The sequence below is a fragment of the Macrobrachium nipponense genome, chromosome 39, assembly GCF_015104395.2.
Source record: "Macrobrachium nipponense isolate FS-2020 chromosome 39, ASM1510439v2, whole genome shotgun sequence".
NCBI classification, from domain to species: domain Eukaryota; kingdom Metazoa; phylum Arthropoda; class Malacostraca; order Decapoda; family Palaemonidae; genus Macrobrachium; species Macrobrachium nipponense.
In genome coordinates, this window is record NC_061099.1 from 53,880,212 (window position 1) to 53,898,049 (window position 17,838).

Here is a 17,838-nt window from a genome sequence, read left to right on the forward strand (position 1 = left end):
GGCTCGCCTAGATGTTTTAAATGTGGCTCCTTGGAGCATAGTAGTGATGAATGCACTAACCCTAAAAACTGCTTTAACTGTAATGGTTCACACCATGCTTATGTAAGGGAATGTGTATATTTCAGATATTTCCAAGAAGCCCTTACCAGATCAAGAAAATTTGGTATAACAGTTAAGGAGGCTAAGGAAGACATGAAAGAAGGAATACAGCTTCCCCGCAAAACATTTGCAGATACGCTCAAACACCAAAGCAAAATCATATCTAACGATATTTCACAAGCTACCCAATCTTCTAACACCAGAAATCAAATAACTGTAGAAAAATCAGATAAAAACAATACTATCGAGATAAGTAATAAGTTCAAAGCACTGACCAGCCTTGCAGTAGATGATCGTCTTGATGAACAGAGAGGATATCTGTTAACAAATGCAAAAAGAAAGAAGAAAATATATCCCCAAGGATAATCCGTAACAAAAACACACTACAAAATACTGAAGAAATTGAGGAAATATTAAGAGAACTAGGTGGACCAACAGAGATAGGAAAGAAACCTAGAACACACAGTGAACCATCCTCACCTAAGAACGAAAAAAATCTTCATAGTCCAAATAGTAAATGTTTGAAAACTACCAGCTCAGAAGAAACCATTGTTTATACCACCGATAGTAAAGACCCTTCAGTAAATTACTCATCCGAAATAGCTTTACAGAAATCTAAGGAACCTACAAGAAAACCAAACATTAAACAATATAAGTCACTAGTACGAGACTATGCTATGCCACTAGATTATAGAAAAGGTGCTAGAAGCAAAATTCCTATGTACAGCAACAAAAATATCTTTCAGCTCAGGGTCGTAAGACCGACGATAAAAAGTAAAATTCACTTCTAAAAATAATAAGGACACTTCCTCATTCATTTCAATGGAACATTCGAAGCATTAACAAAAACAAGTTAGAGTTACTTAAATTAATTGATGAATATAGCCCAATTTGTATCTGCCTCAATGAAACATTTTTACCTATTTCCTCCAGTTTTACAAATAAATTTTACACATGTTATCAACCTCACTCTGCTAATCAGCAAGGTAATATGATTCTCATTAGAAAAGATGTACCTTTCACAATATATGATCTTTCATCTGAAATAAATGCCTTAGCAGTTCAGTTACAACTAGAGGAAATTATAACGATTTGCTCTGTATATGTAAGTCCAAATAATAATATAGATTTAGAAAAGTTGAATGACTTGGTCAAGAAGCTTCCCCAACCAATGCTACTTCTAGGAGATTTCAACGCAAGATATTTATCATGGCATGATGTAAAGTCAAACTCCAGAGTCAACATCATAATTAATTTTATTATAGAAAATCAACTCCATATGTTAGATAAAGACAAAACAACTCCTTTTGACCAACGGACAAAAAGTTACTCTCACATAGATTTGTCCTTGTGCTCACAAGATCTAGCAGACAAATATTTTTGGAAACTTATGATGATTTGTGTGGTAGCGATCATTTTCCTGTTTTAATTAGTATTCTAAATTTCACTGGAGAGATATCAATTAATAAATTTAATGTTAATAAAGCCAATTGGGAGATTTTAGTGAATGCACGAAGAATGTTCCATTATAGGATAATAATTTTGACATAAAACTATTCTGGTTATGTTTTTAGTTCTGGTAGTTGATGCTGCAGAGTCATCTATACCATTTGTAGCACAAGTAAAAATTAAATGTCCAGTTCCTTGGTGGAATGAGGAGTGTAGAAAAGCAAAGAAGGCCCGTAGTAAAGCCCAAAGAAAATTTAAGAAGTCGAGAAACGATTCAGATTATATAGATTATAAAAGGTCATGTGCTGAGGCAAAACGAACATTTAATGAAGCACAAAGAAAATCTTGGTGTAACTACCTAAAATCGGTGTGTAAAGATACACCCCTAAGTAAGATCTGGAAAAAAGTGCATAAAATACTAGGAAAACACATTCGATCCCATGTCCCAGTTTTGAAAATTAATAGCAAACTGATTTATGATCCTAAAGAGGTAGCAACTTGCCTAGCAGAACATTTAAGTAATATTTCCAAAGGTTCGTAAATAAAATCTTTTCGCACCATTAAAAAAAAGAAGAAGAAAAAATTCCAATTAATTTTGAGACTGATCAATATTCTTCGTACAATGATTGCTTTACCATGGATGAACTTTTATCGGCATTGTCAACATGCTCCAATACAGCCCCAGGTGAAGATATGATCACTTTTGAAATGTTGAAACACCTTCACCCAAACAGTTTACAATATTTATTGAAGCTATATAACAAAATATGGATTGAAATATATTTTCCACAAGATTGGCGGAAAACACTGGACCTTCCATTCTTGAAGCCAGGCAAAGATCCTTATGACACAAATAGCTACAGACCAATAGCATTTACAAGCTGTTTTTGTAAATTGTTTGAGAAAATGATTAACGACAGATTAATCTGGTATCTTGAAAAAACAGGATACTTTTCCGTTTCACAATACGGATATAGGAAACTAAGATCTACCCTAGATCCTTTAACTTTACTTGACACCGATATTGGGAAAGCATTTGCTTCAAACAGCTATGCCACAGCCATCTTCTTTGGTATGGAGAAGGCCTATGACAAGGCATGGAATCTTCAGATTTTAAAAGAAATGCATTATTCTGGACTGAGAGGATTTTTACCCTTAAACATAGCTATTAATGATGATATAAAACAACTACCAACTGGTGTACAGAGTTCATTATATGTAGATGATTTTGCCATTTGGATCATCCACTCTGATATCTATACAGGACAAATCACACTACAATAATCTCTTGATCTTATCGTAGCGTGGACTACTGCACATGGATTCACTATATCGGCAAGTAAAACTGTGGCCATTACTTTTACAAATCAGAAAAATGTACCAAAAATGAAATTGCTACTGTATGATAAACCAGTTAATTTTGTTACGCATACCAAATTTCTTGGATTGCATTTTGACCAACGGATGACTTGGAAATTTCACATTAATTACCTACGTGAAAGCTGTGGTAAATTACGTCATATATTGAAGAAATTGTGACATACCAAGTGGGGCTCAGATAGAAGTACATTTCTCTATTTACACAAGACTTTGATACTGAGTGAAATTGATTATGGGTCGCATCTATATGCTTCTGCATCTGCCAGTACATTGGAAAAATTATATCCTCTTCATAATGCAGGTTTGAGATATGCTACGGGTGCATATAAATCTACACCTGTTATTTCTCTGTATAGTGAAACAGGTCTGTGTTCACTTGATCAAAGGAGGGTTGAATATAGTTTAAACTTCTATTTGCGGACATTAAGATACCATTCAAAACCGAGTAGAATTATAAATAATACCATCATTCCAAAAAGAATTGGACCACGATCATTTTATCTATTTGTTATACGACTGAAAATATACATAGAGAAATATAATATTCCACCATTAAAATTCCTGAACCATTTAACAAATTCAACACCTTTTTGGAAATGGAATAAGCCTCATGTATGCCATGAGTTATTCGCTTTAAAAAAAGATGAAATTCCAAGTTACGCTGTCAAACAAATCTTTTTGGAACACCAAGAAATCCATGCACATACTATCTCCATTTATACAGATGGCTCAAAAACTGATGCTGCTGTAGGGTTCGCAGATATTACAGACGAAAAATACTATCATGGAAGAATGCCAATTTATAGCTCCATATATTCCGCTGAATTGGCAGGAATTTCATTGGCTTTGTATAAAATCCCTAGAACTCCCAGCAAACATTACGCTATATATAGTGATAAAAAAGTGCTATTCAAGCAATAGATTCTTTTAATCATCATCACCCTGCTATTAGAGCAATACAAGAAAATATTCATTTTTTAAGCCTTCGAAATATCAAGATATCCTTGTGCTGGACACCTGGTCATGTTGGAATTGAAGGCAATGTAATTGCTGATAAAAATGCAAAGGAAGTAGCATTGAATGATAGATATAAAATGTACAAAACATATTATAAAGACTCTAAAAATTATTTTAAATTTATTTTAGACAAAATCTGGGAAGACCAATGGTTATCACTTGAAAATAACAAACTTAGAGTGGTAAAGACCACTATCATTCCCTTTAAAAATTCTTTACAGAAGCAGAGAAACCATAAGGTCGGTTTGTGCAGGCTGTGTAATGGGCACACAAGGTTAACCCATGGCTTTCTTATGTCTAATCAGCCACCTCCAGAATGTGATTCCTGTCAAACCAGAATAACTGTGAAACACATTTTAATTGAATGCTCTAATTATTCACATATTAGACTTAAATACTTTGGATCATCTGCTAGAATGCAGGACATTCTAGGAGATGACGACTCAAATATTTGCAAGATTTTAAAATTTTTAACAGATATAGACCTATTAAAACAAATATAAATAATTTTATTAGATACAGATATATTAAAATATATATATAAATAACTTTATTCATGCAAATTAATTTTAAATGTGTAGTGTAATGTTTTATCAATTTATTTATTTTTTCCCCCTAGATGCTGACCCCTTGGCGTGGGCAGGGGGCTTAGGGACCATCAGCTGGGCTCTGATGCCTAGTGGGATTGCTCTCTCACTGGTCCTTGGGGCCCAGTTGCTGATCCAACTAAATTAGTCAGAACTTTTCCTTCTTTCTGCAATTTTTTCATTCTTACTACATCCTTCTCCTTCATGTAATATTTTTTACTAGCATTTCGGTTTAATTATGTGGAATTTTCCACTTTTGTTAAATTTTACTGCTTAGGTGAGTCTGAGAAGGGATCGTGTTTTGGAAGGGGTTTGCATTCAAAGCTAATTGTGGGAGTTGTGGTGGTTGAGTCGCCACCTGATATGGTTTGGACCCAAGAGGTAGTGATGGGACCCTCCCATTGCTACCTTGAGGGGGGAACCATCTCCAAACATCAGCCCATCGGAATCCAGGTGAGGCTGGTATTTGGGATGGGACTCCTGGCTTTTGTCCAGAAGCCCACCAATACATTTGGAGTGGGGAGTCGGTCCTCATTTGTGGGGGCAGAACTCCCAGCAGGCGGATAGGCTAATACCTGGGCCACTGCAAGCGTATTGGTGCTATCCCGTAAGGGTAGGGTATGGGGTGGACCATTGGGAGTCGACTCTCACTTGTGCCATTGGTGGAGAATTTGAATACCTGACTGACCCACGATACCTTCTTGATATAACCAAGCAGTCTACAAATATATTGAAATTATGGATATTGACCAATGTTTGCCCTCCCCTGGATCTGACGACTTAACGGCGCTGGTGACAACTTCAGGCATGGACACGGATATGAGCTCGGCTATCACACGGAACCATGCACCGCGACACCAGGGTGCTATTAAAACTGGTGGATTTGATGTGAATAATAGTGCTTTATTGCACTAATGTAAGCCTTTCATTGGACTACGAGTGCTTGCATAGTGTTGCAAAACAGTTTGGTAAGGTGGAGAGGATTAAGATGCCTCTAGAAAAAGACAAGCAGTCTTTTTCTGCATACATTAGATTTTCCTCCACAAGAAGCTAGTGAGGCACGACTGAAATTAAATGGCCACATTCTAAATGACTCTGTTTTAAGCTCCAAGGTGTTTTCAGTGAGGAATTTGAACGATGAGCCATCTGATTTTGTTCCTAAGGACGAAGAATGTGGACCAGCAACATATACCAGGACGCTTCCTCCCCCTATATGGCATGTTGCCAGTTATAAGGAGGGAAGGGAAAATTTCATTAAAGCTGCTGAATGCATTGAGAACAAAGTAGGTTCTATTCCTATCGGTAATCTGAAACGATATGGAAAGAACTTACTCATAAGAGCGGGGCAATGAGACGCAAGCTGTTTTACTATCAAAGTTTAAACCCCCTAAAAGTGGAAATATTGAGGCTATCACATCGCACAGATTCTTTAACACGCTGAAAGGGGTAGTTTATTCCCGAGACTTCCATGTTTTTAAAGAGGAGATTTTCCTTAGGTGCCCTCCTTGTTTATCTCATGTAAAATAATTGGGAGGGGATGCAGCTATGCTTTTAACCTTCTCCTCCTATTACTTGCCTGATACCATCAATGTTGGCCATGAGAGGATGCAAGTCAAATATAAAAGAAACCCTAAACAATGTCACAAATGCTTTGAATATGGCCACATTCAAGACTCGTGTGGAAACAATAAGAGATGTTCTGTGTGCTCTGCTGAGCGTGACAATTTGGACAGGTGTGAAGCAGCCCGTTATTGTTTCCAGTGCAAGGGTGATCACTCTCCAAACACTAGGACTTGCCTCAGGTACAGGTTTGAGCAAGACGTGTTGGCTGTGGCTGATAATGAACATCTCAGTATCAGTGCAGCAAAGCGTGTGGTAATGGGGGCTAACAAGAGTGCCAACTCTACCTATGCTTCTGTAATAAAGTTGATGAAGAGTTCTAGCAATGAGAGGCCACTAGTAATAGAATCTAACAGTAAGCATCGGAGTCCTGTTTCTCCTTGCAATGGAAATAATAATTAGAAACTTAAGTCAGCTCGTGTTTTGAAGCCCAATACTAAAAATTGCTCTTCCAAAAGCATGGACAATTTATCCTCTCAAGCTGATACAAATGTAACGGTTGCAAATTCAGCCCCTAAGCAAAGTTTGGAAATGGCCACAAATAATGATTTCACCAAGAAGCAACCAAAGGAGTGGTCCAAACTAGAGAGATCTAGCTCGGATCCATCAATTATCACAGTCACTAAGAAACCTTATAAAACCACAGCCGCATCCACCAGAAAGCGTATAAGAAACGCGTCAGCGAATAATGAAAGTTTTATCATAAAAACTTCAAATGGGTACAGTGTTCTGGAAGAGATCTCTCCGCCAAGGAAGATAGTTCCAAAAGCAGATCCAGTTCAAAGACATGCAAGTTCTCATCAGTCTTGCCGCCCCAAGACTAATAGCAGTAGTGATGCACAGAATCACAGTAAAAATCCTGAGCATCGGCCTCGAATTCAGAAATCTGTTTGTCAGCCAAGAACCCTGATGTCTGATAAAGATGAAAAGGGATCAAGAAAACAATCTCTTATTAAGGAGAATTTTCCTCTCCACCCTAGGATCAGTACTTGCCCTCCAAAGAGTGGGAAGTGGTATATTTTACCACCATAACATTCAAGTCCGATGTCCTTCAGTGGAACTGTAAGGGTCTCAGAGCCCTGACAGAAGACTTTAAAGTCTTAATGCATGAATTTAATCCAGGGATTGTATGCCTGCAGGAGACTATGTTAGGTAACTCTCCTTACAATCCTGGACTTGATTATGCTATTTTTTACTTTTTTTATTTTTTTTTTCCCAATTGGTGATCATGCCCATGGAGGTGCTGCAATTATTGTTAATAAATCTCTGCGGCACTCCACAATAAAATTAAATACAACTCTACAAGCTGTTGCTGTCTCGGTCATATTAGACAAGAGGATAACAGTTTGTTCATTATACCTCCCACCAGACCTCTCTTTTAACATTGGAGATATTCAGTCCTTGATTAACCAACTCCCCACTCCTTTTCTCTTATTAGGAGATTTTAAAGCCCATAACCCCCTTTGGGGAAGTGTGTGTTGAGGCAGCAAAGGGAAAATAATCGAGGACCTTATTGACACAGCATTCATAATAATCATCTCTGCACTGGACCTTAGTATTTCCTCAACAAATATCCACCTTGATTTTAATTGGTCTGTTAATGAAGATTTGAATGGAAGTGATCATTACCCAATCCATCTGAAATATGTTGTAATTGCTCCATCTGAAACATTATCTAAGTGGAAGGTAAGAGAATGCTGACTGGGACAAGTTCAGTAAAGGAGTCAATCTAGATAGGGAGTTTGAGTCATGTCATTCTCACCTGGATGCCTATGACTACTTCATTGAATCCACTCTGAAGAGTGCTGAGGGCTCGATTCCCAAGACAAAAGGTAAACCTCGTAGACCTGCAGTTCCCTGGTGGAATAAGACGTGGTATTCTGAGGAAAGTCACTAGGAAGTGCTACCGACGATACAAAACTAGTGGTTCCCCTCAGTCTAAATTAATCTATAATCGTGTGTTAGTCAAGCAGCGGCGCTTTTATAAGAAAGCCAAAAAAGAAAGTTGGCTTTACTATATCAATGGAATCAATTCCAGAACTCCATTAAGAGTGGTGTGGCGCGAAATTAGGAAACTAAGTGGAAAATTTGTTGCGTCACCATTACCCTCATTAAAAGTCAATAAAACACTGATCACAGAGCCCACTGAAGTTGCCAATGAGCTGGGAAAACACTTTTCTCAAGTTTCCAGCCCTGACAATTATTCTCTAGAATTTCAAAGAATTCGGAATACCGAAATGACTCTGAAATTTGAATCGGTAAAATCTGAACCATACAATCACAAATTTTCCTTAAGAGAATTTCGGGAGGCATTCTCTTCAACTGAATCAACAGCTCCAGGGGGTGATTCAATTTTATATGAAATGCTTAAACACCTCCCAGATGATGCCAAAAAGTATCTACTTAAGATTATAAACAAAATATGGGAAACTGGAATTTTACCCAAGTACTGGAAAATATCCATAATTGTTCCCATAAAAAAAGCCTAATAAAGACGCTTCCCAAGCCACCAGCTATAGACCAATAACTCTTACCAGCTGAGTAAGCTGGTGGAAAAAATGATAAACACCAGATTAGTTTGGCACCTGGAAACAAAAGGACTAATATCACCATTTCAATTTGGTTTCAGGAAAAATCGTTCCACCCTTGATCCCTTGCTGAGGCTGACCAATCAAATCCAGCAAGGATTTGCCAAACGATGTCAGACTATCGGCATATTTTTCGACCTTGAGAAACCGGTTATATGACACTACTTGGAGAATTGGCATCATAAAACAATTGCACAAGATGGGCATATGTGGAAGAATGATTAAATTTTTATATTCCTTTTTAAACAGTCATCTGTTGCATCGATTTTTACAGCAGAATTATATGGAATTTTAAAGGCTTTAAAGGAAGTTTTAATTCGGAAGGAAAATAATTTTATTATATATAGTGACTCAAGAAGTGTTCTTCAGTCACTGGAATCTTTTAACCCTTTAAACCCTCTGATTGTAGATATATTGGAATGGCTGCTTTTACTAAAAAGAAGAGGGAAAGAAATAAAGTTCTGTTGAGTGCCTTCCCATGTTGGGGTGGCTGGGAATGAGAAAGCTGACCATCTTGCAAAGTCTGCGGTCAGCTCTTCAGAACCCACAAGATGCCAACTACCATATCGGGATTTGTATCCTCTAGTAGGTCAGAGAGTTATAAAATGTTGGCAGTCCCAGTGGGAGAATATTTTAACTAATCAAAAAATGCGTAGTATCATGTCATCAGTGTCTCCTTGGTCATATCCGAATATGCCAAGAAGACAAGAAACGATGTTGTGCAGATTGAGGATTGGACATACAAGACTCACACATGGGTTCTTGATGTTTTGTGAAAATCCTCCGTTTTGCGAGAACTGTACTGTGCCGTTGACTGTGAAACATTTGTTGATTGAATGTCCCAGATTCTTGAATTTGAGAAATAGGTACCTGTCTTGGGGTCGTGACAGAGTAGGTAATTTTATCATAGCTACAATTCTTGGAAAAGATTGTAATATAGAACAGTTATATATCTATATGAGGGAGACGGGCCTCCTCAACCAAATTTAAATTATACATAGAATGTCTATGTAAGAACTTATATATATGAAGAAAATTTTTATAATATATTAATTGATATTTTTATATGAAATTTATTAAAAATTTAATTTTTTCTATTTAATTTATTTCGGTGTCAATTACCCAGATGTTGTGACGCCAGATATAATACACAATCAATCAATTTAACAGAGAGATTTTCAAAGGTTAGAGTGGGCAACACTCTCTCCCAACCTTTTGTGCAGGAGGAGGGTGTTCCGCAATGAAGCGTTTTAAGTGTAACACTTTTTTTCAGTGGCAATAAACTGTATAGTCCAACAAATATCATCACCTGTTAAATGCTCGCTTTTTGTTGATGACCTTGCAATATACTGCACAGGAGATGATGCTTCGTCAGTATGTAAACATCTGCAAAGGTCTGTTAATGCTATTACAAAGTGTGTTGATGAGAATGGTTTTAAATTCTCCTCCTCTAAAACAGTTGCTGTAAGATTTACTAGGTGCCAGCGTGTGGAAGAGGTTCCCACACTTTGTTTAAAAGGATCTATCATTCTTTATGAAAATGAAGTGAAATTTTGGGGAATGACTATTGACATGGGCCAGCCACATAAATGCCTTAAAGATTGAGGTTAAACAATCTCTGAATATTTTAAAGGTTGTTTCTGGATTTAGTTGGGGAGCTGATAAAAAATCCCTGCTGAGACTATGTGACTCTTGTAGATCCAAGCTAGACTATGGCTGTCGGATTTATTCTTCAGCTTGTAAAACCAGGCTGAAAGAACTGGACGTTGTATACAATATGGGGCTGAGAATATGCTCAGGGGCTTTTAGAACTTCGCCTGTTGAAAGCTTATATGTTGATACTAACCAACATCCCCTTGATCTGAGAAGGCAAGAACTAGGATTAAGGTACATGGCTAGAATTAAAAGTGCTCCCAAAAATCCCTCCTTCCAGGTGCTGAGGGAAGCAGACTCACGGGTCTTTTCTGGTATAAGAGCCACTAGACCATTTCAAGTTAGACTAAATGAAGATGTTACGGGTAATCATCTTAAATCCCAGAAAGTCATGGAAGTAAAACATCCTGTGTATCATCCATGGCTTTTTCCAGATGCATCCGTGTGCAAAAAATCATATAACAAAAAAGAACGTCTTGAGGAAGAGATTAGGGGAAAATTCTTGGAGCACGAAACTGTCCATACTAATGTGGCAAAAATATATATGGATGGATCAAAGTCAGATAGTGGTGTTGGCTGTGCAGTTATCCTTGGTGATACAGCATATACGGCTAAACTGCCTGACTTTGCATCCATATTCACAGCAGAATTAACAGCTATAGTCTCTGCCCTGGATATAGTTTTTCAAAGTAACGACACTAATTTTGTCATTTACTCGGATTCTAAAAGCACTTTAGAAGCTATTAAAAAATTCAATAGCTTCCATCCGTTAGTTCAAAAAGTTCAGGAATCGCTCCTCCATTTGTATTATTTGCGTAAATCTGTCTCTTTCTGTTGGGTCCCTTCACATGTGGGGATTTGCGGAAACGAGATGGCAGATAGGGAAGCGAAAGCTGCTAGTGTCTCATCAGAAACAGCCTTTAGGAAAGTGCCTCATACAAGAAAGATGGACTTCTTCTCATCTTGCCAATAATAGAAAGTACCGAAATATTAGAAATAATATATTGCCGTGGCCTTCGTCTTTTCAGTCTGATAGGCGAACAGAAATAGTTTTAAGCAGACTGATGATTGGGCACTTATTTGACCCATCAGTTTATTTTAGATGGGGGCAGCCTCCCAGAGTGTGCTTGTGGTGGCGAAATACTAACAGTGGAGCACTTTCTGGTTACTTGCCCCAAATATTTTAACCAGAGAGAGAGAGATATCTTAGAGGTAAATCCCTTTGTGATATTTTGGGAGATGAAGCAGATATTTCTGCTCTCATCTCCTTTTTAAAGTCTAAACATTTTTAATAACATTTAATTATTTTTTATCTCACATCATTAAGATATAGAGATATATATCTATTATATATATATATATATCTATATATATATATATATATATATTTATTTATTTTATTTATTTATTTATTATTAAGAATTTTCTTCATTAATTTATTCATTTGGTCATATGGTAATTTATCTATCAACCATTTTCTTCATACACTTATTAACTCATTTTTAATTGATTATTTATTTTCTATTACGGCGCTGAATGGCTTCTTTGGCCCCAGTGCTTGCCCTAAAACTCATACATCCACCCATCCTATTTATTTTTTTAAAACTAAATGATTAAAAATATATTATATGGTAATTTTAACAGATTTTATCTGCATTATGCATCCGATTGGACTTAGTCGGAAATGGCTGCTAAATCAAATAATAATAATAATAATCTTTGCTCTTTATTGTTATACCCTTAGTACTCGCCTTCTTTTTGTATTTTCTCCTCTGCTGTTGCTCTTGAGTTTTTTACACACATCCTCTGTGAATGTCCATATTTTTTATGCTCTTTATCTACTTTCTCTTATCTTTATGTTATGCTGCACCTCTCATTTATAACTGCTCTTTATTTTTTTCTGAGTTCTTTCTCTTTTTTCTCTGCTCTTTATTCTTTTTTCTTGCCCTCAGTTAATTTGTTCTGGCTCTTTTTTTTCCATGCTTGTTCTGGTCTGTTTTAGTCTTTTTATTTGCTCTTTATTTTTTCTGCACTCTTGGCTTTGTCTCTGCTCTATATTTTTTTCTTTCGCTCTGTTTTTTTGCTTTGCTCTTTATTTTTCTGCACTCTCTCTTTTGTCTCTACTGTACTTTTTTCTCCACTCTGGTCTTTTTTTTCTTTACTTATTTGTTCTTCATTTTTCTGCACTCTCGCCTTTGTCTTCACTTTTTTTTGCACTCTTTCCTTTGTCTGCTCTTCATTTTTTCATCATTCTCTCCTTTTTCTCTTGCTCTTTATTTTTTCTGCATTCTCTCTTGTTTCTGCTCTTTATTTTATCTGCTCTCAGTCCTTTGTCTCTGCTCTTTATTTTTTCTGCCCTTTTGCCTTTGTCTACATTATATTTTTTTCATTTTTCAGCACTATCTTTTATGTGTGTGCTCTATTTTTTCTGCACTTTTTTTACTTTTTCTCAGCTATTTACCCTTTCTTTCTTTTTATCTATTCATTTTTTCTTGGCTCCTTTTCTCTGCTCACTTATTTTTTCTGCACTCTCTCATTTGTGTGTTCTCTATATTTCTGCAGTCTCTCTTTTATCTTTGCTCCTTATTTTTTCTGCATTATCTTCTTTATCTCTATTTATTGTTCATGTACTCGTCCCCTTCTCCACATTTATTCATTCTTTGTTGTTGTCTCCTCTGTTTATACTATTTTTTCTTTGTTATTTCTATGCCCAGCCTTTGTCTTTTTATTTTTATTTTTCCTGCATTTTATTCTATTCCTCTTAAGCTGCTCTTTCAGTGCTCTTATTGTTTGTCCATTTTCTTTTCCTACAATTTTTTCTGCTCTTTATTCTATGTTTTGAATCTTTTTTTTTGTTTTTTTTTTTTTCTATATTTTTAACATTCAGATATTCTTCATATATACCATGTGCAACACGCTACTGGATAAGAAGCCCATTTTAATTTTTTTTTTTTTTTTTCCTAGCCTCAACCAAATTTTAGCAAACTGATATGTCCCACTGCTTTTCCACATGGGTTCAGCTTGGCTTGGCTCGCAGTAATGGTGATAATGAAAGCAGTCCTCCCAAAATAGAACTTAGTCAAAATAAAAATGTTTCAAATCATCTATTGCATATAAAATGGGTTTGCGTAGGTGTATCGTAATACAATACTTGGTTGTCAGCAGACATCGTCTGGTCAGTGACTGATACCTGTTTTGACATTTGTTTTGTTACTGCACAAGTGTTTTTACACCTGGATGGCCGGTTTTACTAAATATTTACTTAATATTTAATCCAGTAAATCTGATATGCCAAACGTTTTTTGTTCACTTTCCTCCATTGCACATCTATTTTCAAAATGTTGATGGTTCCCAGATGGCATTAGAGTATCCTTAGTACTGTAATTAAAGGAAATTATTAGGGGGCGCCCGGGATTGAACCAGGGACCTCTCGATCTGCAGTCGAATGCTCTACCCCTGAGCTACACCCCCGTGTGGCACAAGTGTTCATTTTAACCCCCTCTTTTGAAAAGTCTGGGCGTCCACACACAATTTAGATATGGCCTCTTGTTGTTTCGATTTCTGACATTGAGTAAAACATTTGAAATAAATACATCAATTTATTATTCAGATAATTTGTACCTGGGTAGAAGAGTTAATTGAAGATATCACCAGAGCTCCTAGTATTTTATTTACCATTGTGATAAAGATAGCATACAAAATAGCTGCCATGAAACATTTTGCTTGATAACTCGGCAACTACAAGAGTAAAATGGAGTATAACAAAGTATCTTATATATGTATGTTTGGGCACTGTCTCAATGTGTTATTTGTCTCGGTGTCTTTGTTGAAGCTTGAAATGAACACATAATTTTAGAGGTGTATGGGGTCACTCTTTAGTGTGAGGATATTCTCATTCAAATGTATCTGAAGCATCAATTGCAACATTATAGTTACACCTCACATTTGCAACTCACAAAGCTGTGCATTTAAGCCTAAGCCTGTAGCATTTGCACCTGCCATGGCAACACTTAAAGCCACATTTTGTAAGCTGTTCGCAACTTTGCAATTGGGGAGTTGACTATCCAGAAGAATTTTCAGTCTTTGCCAATCTTTTCCCAACCCCAGTTAACTGGACCCTGTGCTTCTGGCTGACGCAGAATTGCCTGAACGTTTGGTGTGTTGAAGCAGAGCAAGTCAGTTTTGGCCTCATCCTCATTATCAACAGTGCTTGACCTGTCATACATGATGACCAGAAGCTTCTTCAGAATCTTCACATTGGCCTCCTCGATGGTACTGCTGAGTTGGAAAAACTGGAGTGGCCTCTGGTAAAATATCCTGAGTCTGCATGCAGCTTTCTTTGCTTTATTTCTAAAGGCTAAGAAAGCAAAATCATCACAGATTGTAAATGTATGGAAGAACGGCATGTTTTTGTCCTTCTCTTGACCAACCTCATATAGGTTGTGAATGCCAATCCATCAAAGGCTCTGTCCTTGGCCAAATGTGAGCCACAGTTGCTGCAGACCCATGCTTTGCAGAGTTTGGAACACACTCAGGCTACTGGATAATGAACAATCTATATGTCATTGTCCTTGATAACAGTACATCTAACAGGGACAATTTAGTAGGACTCGCTTTGTGAGTCCCTATTAAGTTGAGACTGCCTTGACAGAGGTTACGCATTTCAACCAATGGTTGAAATGCGTGCGTAGCGGGCAAGAGGGCTTTCGAACTGGGAGAATTATCTCCTAGTTTGAATCTAAATGTCTCAATTTTTCTCTTACTTGATCATCTTCCAATCTCTTACTTTCTTTCGCTCAGTTGCTCCCCCTAGCTGTCCTCCTTCTCTTCACTAAAACCCTCGTGTAGGTTAGGTAGGAGCTGGGTCTCTGAACTTAGGCTTTTACCTTGATCCAAATGGCAGGGACTATGCGGTTTGGTCCGCCGCTCTATTATGTTTTGGACCCTGAGGATATTGATGTGATTCCACATCAATATTTATTGGGGCGGGACTACACGTGGGGACTTGCCTACGGAATCCGGGGAGGTATAGTCTCCACGGTAGGACTCTCGGCAATTTATCCGGATTGCCCTCTAAAATAACATGAGTGGGGATGATTGCATACTAGCTATGCCCTCTCCTATCAAGCGGGTTTTGCTTACACTTGAGCCATCATGTTATGTTAGAGCCATCCCTTCGGGGTAGGGTAGGGAGTGGACATAACGGGAGTTGGTCTCTGCTGTGTGTCTTTGGTGAGGGGGAAGTCTTTGAGAGGAGACCCAGTTTTTACCATGGCTTGCAGTTGGTTTCTCTGCAATTTAAAAAAAAACGAAAAATGGAATATGACTCTGGAACTCAGTCCCCCGGAAAATGTGACCCCATGACACTAAATTCTCATCTGACCCTGGAAACGAACAAGGACACCCTTTTGGACACTTCAACCCAAAATATACCAACCATGGAGCCTTTTATTAAGCCTAGAAGATTTATCAAAAGAAAAATTCCAGCCTAGCCTTCTCTAGCTTTATTTGAATCACTTTTTGGAAAGGACACTTGGACAAGATTTTTGACAATAGAAAGTGAAAAGAAAATTTCAAATTTCAAATTAGAAAATTATTTACTGACCAGATACCCAACAGAAAATATGAAATTTCGTCAAACACAAACAAATACATGGATAGTGGAAACCACTACTAAAGCCCAATCAGAAAATTACTTACAAATTACGAACATAGATAACACAAAAATAAAAGTCACCCAAGCATAATAAACTTAATAGTATTTGTGGTACAACTATTCAATCATGCCAAATAATGACGACGAACTAATAGATAAGAATATGTTGATGGACTCGCTTAAGAAAAGATACAAAAATATGAAGAATGTGACATCTATGATATCCCAAGTAGGAAAAATTCAAAAATAAATATACAGATAGCTAAATTGAAATTTGAAGGAAATGAACTCCCTTTAACTATTAAAGTATTAGGGCAGACGAGAGAGATAAGACCATATATCCCCAAACCACTACAATGCAAATCATGTAGTAAATATGGCCATTCAAATAAAATTTGTAGAGAAGTTCCAAGATGTGTATGTTGTGGATCATACAACCACACAACAAAATGGGACTGTGAAAACCCAATTAGCATAAATTGTGGTCAGAATCACCACTCAAGATCAAAGGAATGCGCATATTACTTATATAATACTGAATTAAAAATCTTGCAAGAAAGAAGTGGAATGTCAATAAGAGAAGCTAAGATAGAACTTAAAGTAAGAGGTTTACAAGATACAGCAAGGAAAAAACACATATAAAAGAGGTAGTAAATAAAGAAGCTCAAAACCAAATTCCTACAAAATTGCACGTGTAAATCAAACATGAACTACTAACAATAATAAAGGCCCAAAATTCAAACTCGCAAGCTACAGAACATATAAGCAACACAAATGTATATATATATTAACCAACACAGAAAATGCAAGAAGACATGATGATGTAAAGGACAAGCAAAGTACAAGAGCTAAGTCAAAAGACAAAAAAAGACTACTTGAAACAACCCCACCCAAATCCAAGAAACAAATTAAACAATCAGTAAGACCCAAAATCTATATGGAAAAAAATGAATACCGAGAAGACAAAGTCAACGAAAATTGCTTGCAAACAAAAAATGAAAAAAGAGAAACCCAAATAAAAGAGAAAAGTTAAAAGCACATCAGATAAAATTGAGAAAGTATTGAAATAGAACCCAAGAGCAAAAGCCATTTTCCCCCCAGATGCTGAAGCCTTGCCGAGGATGGGGGGCTTAGGGTTCAGCAGCTGGGCCCTGATGGACTGGTGGGAACTACTTTCTCGCTCGGCCTTGGTGCCCAGCTGTTGATCCAACTAAATAAGTCAGCTCTTTTCCTTTTACTAAAACTTTTCATCCTTCTGCTTCCTCCCCCTATAAGTCTCCCATAGATCATCGTATAATTTTGGATTAATTGGGTTGTGGGGGATTTTTTTTCCAACAAGTTTGTAACAAAATTTATTAGTACATGAAAATAGGAAAAGATATCATAGCTGGGACTGGGTTTATATCCAAAACTAAATACGGGGAACTGTGGTAGGATCATCAACTGCCGATATGTTCGGACCTGAGAGATCAGGCGAACTATTCTTTAGAGCTGGACACGGATTCCAGGGGGGTCTGGTTCTGGGTTAGGACTCTCGGCATTCTATCCGGTTTGCCCATAACATGATTGGGGTGGGGATGATTGTATTCTTGTAATACTCTCAGTCCTATCAAGCGGGTTTGGCCTACACTTGAGCCACTCTAATCATGTTATGCCATCCCCAATGGGGTAGGGTAGGGACGCGGACATTTGGGATTCGGTTCTCACTTGTGCCATTGGTGGCGGATAAACTCCAAGAAAGGCTGATGATATTTTTTTAAGGTTTTTCAAGTTTAAACAAATTTTTTTT

The 17,838-nt window shown here is 37.1% G+C and overlaps 1 non-coding gene across 1 annotated transcript; it reads right to left on the reverse strand.

Moving 5' to 3' along the window:
• Positions 1–13,792: 13,792 nt before the first annotated feature.
• Trnac-gca (transfer RNA cysteine (anticodon GCA)) lies at positions 13,793–13,864 on the reverse strand. The gene has a single exon. It is a non-coding gene; the product is annotated as a tRNA-Cys (tRNA).
• Between the last annotated feature and the right edge of the window lie 3,974 nt (positions 13,865–17,838).